Consider the following 2,500-nt stretch of genomic DNA (forward strand, 5'->3'; position numbering starts at 1 on the left):
ACGGAAGGAAAGAACAAAATGTTCTAAAATATGAAAACTTAAATGGGTGATGAAACAATATATATATGTGTTTTAAGCGACCTAGGCCGCGGCACAATATATTTAAATAAAGCCATAATAAAAAGCAACTAAATTGTTGCATATTATTATGCAATTAAAGGAATTGACGGAAGGAAAGAACAAAATGTTCTTAAATATTATTATTATAATAATAATATATAAAATAAATACTTACTACAATTAGGCACAGATAAAGCAGCAAAAATTTTGTTAGATGAACTTTATTATATTTGGGCTAATAAAGTCGATATATTTATACAGATGTGTTTTAAGCGACCAACGAAAGTAAGTGAGGTTTTCCTTACCTAGGCCGCTTACACAAAATATATTAGCGAAGCTCATATATATATAACTTGTTCACTTTCATTATTTAAATTGTTGCATGTGCAGTGGTATGATATTTATAAAAACAAAAAGAAAATGTTCAAATTTTGTTAGTTGAACATAATTATATTGGGCTTATAAAGTGTATATATTTATACATATGTGTTTTTTAAGCGACCAACGAAAGTAAGTGAGGTTTCCTTACCTAGGCCGCGGACACAAAATATATATACAAGTTCAATCATATATTATTGTTCTATTTCATTATTTGTAATTTTTCTATTTTTGTATTATAATACCCTATATAAACATTATATGGTTGTACTTACGATTTATTTAAAAATAAATAAAGGATAAGTTAATTTGTTTGCATTAACAATGTAAAAATTGTTTTTGTAAACTAAGACATACGCAACTGAAAAATGTTTGGGTAAAAATTGGATTATTTATTGATGTTTCAATAAATATGAAAATTTTAAAAAAAAATTGACATACAATTAAAAAACAAAAATTTAAAACTCTAAGCGGTGGATCACTTGGCTCATGGGTCGATGAAGAACGCAGCAAACTGTGCGTCATCGTGTGAACTGCAGGACACATGAACATCGACATTTCGAACGCATATTGCAGTCCATGCTGTTACGTACTTTAATTTATTTTAAAGTGCTGCTTGGACTACATATGGTTGAGGGTTGTAAGACTATGCTAAATAAGTTGCTTGATCTTTTAATTTTTAATTGAAAGATTTTAAAGCAAATGGTATATTATTGGATATACATAATCCATAATATGAATAGTCAAATTAAAATATATATAATAAAAATATATTTTCAAGAAATCCTCAAAATTAAGAAAAAAATCTTAGTATTCCTTAAAGCGAAAATAAACAAACAAACATACATTATATTATATAAATAATAATTTTGTTTATATTGGGGAACGTCTAGCTTAAAATAAAAATTTTTATTCTAGAATTGCTCCTTTATTTAATAAAACAAATTATAATAATATTTATTTTAATATCAATGTGTGTGTATAAAAATGAAAAATTTTTATCAAGGATGAAAAGATTTTTAAGTCTTAATGGATTTAAAAGAAAAATATTTGTTTTATATATATATAAAAAAAAAAAAAAAAAATTATACAACCTCAACTCATATGGGATTACCCCCTGAATTTAAGCATATTAATGAGGGGAGGAAAAGAAACTAACAAGGATTTTCTTAGTAGCGGCGAGCGAAAAGAAAACAGTTCAGCACTAAGTCACTTTGGTAAGCAAATGTGAGATGCAGTGTATGGAATATCTTAATATCTAGTATGAGAAATTAGCGATTTAAGTCCTTCTTAAATGAGGCCATTTACCCATAGAGGGTGCCAGGCCCGTATAACGTTAATGATTACTAGAAAGATATTTCCAAAGAGTCGTGTTGCTTGATAGTGCAGCACTAAGTGGGTGGTAAACTCCATCTAAAACTAAATATAACCATGAGACCGATAGTAAACAAGTACCGTGAGGGAAAGTTGAAAAGAACTCTGAATAGAGAGTTAAATAGTACGTGAAACTGCTTAGAGGTTAAGCCCGATGAACCTGAATATCCATTATGAAAAATTCATCATTATATATATAATATTAATTTATTAATATTATAAAAATAGTGTGCATTTTTTTCATATAAGGACATTGTAATCTATTAACATATAAATTATTTATCAAAAGATCATTGGCTTTAAGTTTATTTTAATTAATTTGCTTTATAGCTTATTAATATTAAATAAATGCCTAATGATTTGATAAAGTGTTGATAGATTTATTATATATAATGCTAAAATTCATTTATGAATTTTACAATAATTTTAAAATCATTGATTTTAATATTTATTGTATGCATTTATATGATTTACAATGCGAAAGATTCAGGATACCTTCGGGACCCGTCTTGAAACACGGACCAAGGAGTCTAACATATGTGCAAGTCATTGGGTTATTTTATATAAACCTAATGGCATAATTAACTTAACTTAAAATATATGGGATTAATTTTTAGTCTATTTTAATTATAGTCTATTAATTCAATCCCGGGGCGTTCTATATAATTATGTATAATAATAATTTATT

At 26.6% G+C, this 2,500-nt stretch overlaps 2 non-coding genes across 2 annotated transcripts in view; both read left to right on the plus strand.

Moving 5' to 3' along the window:
* The first annotated feature begins 900 nt into the window (after positions 1-900).
* LOC137236152 (5.8S ribosomal RNA) lies at positions 901-1,079 on the plus strand. The gene has a single exon (XR_010948288.1). It is a non-coding gene; the product is annotated as a 5.8S ribosomal RNA (ribosomal RNA).
* A 449-nt stretch (positions 1,080-1,528) lies between these two features.
* Positions 1,529-2,500, plus strand: part of LOC137236145 (large subunit ribosomal RNA) — a 4,026-nt gene continuing 3,054 nt past the window's right edge. The window contains exon 1 of the ribosomal RNA XR_010948284.1: positions 1,529-2,500. This exon is cut by the window's right edge and continues 3,054 nt beyond it. This is a non-coding gene — a ribosomal RNA (large subunit ribosomal RNA).

This window comes from Eurosta solidaginis, unplaced genomic scaffold (assembly GCF_040869045.1).
Source record: "Eurosta solidaginis isolate ZX-2024a unplaced genomic scaffold, ASM4086904v1 ctg00001346.1, whole genome shotgun sequence".
NCBI classification, from domain to species: Eukaryota; Metazoa; Arthropoda; class Insecta; order Diptera; family Tephritidae; genus Eurosta; species Eurosta solidaginis.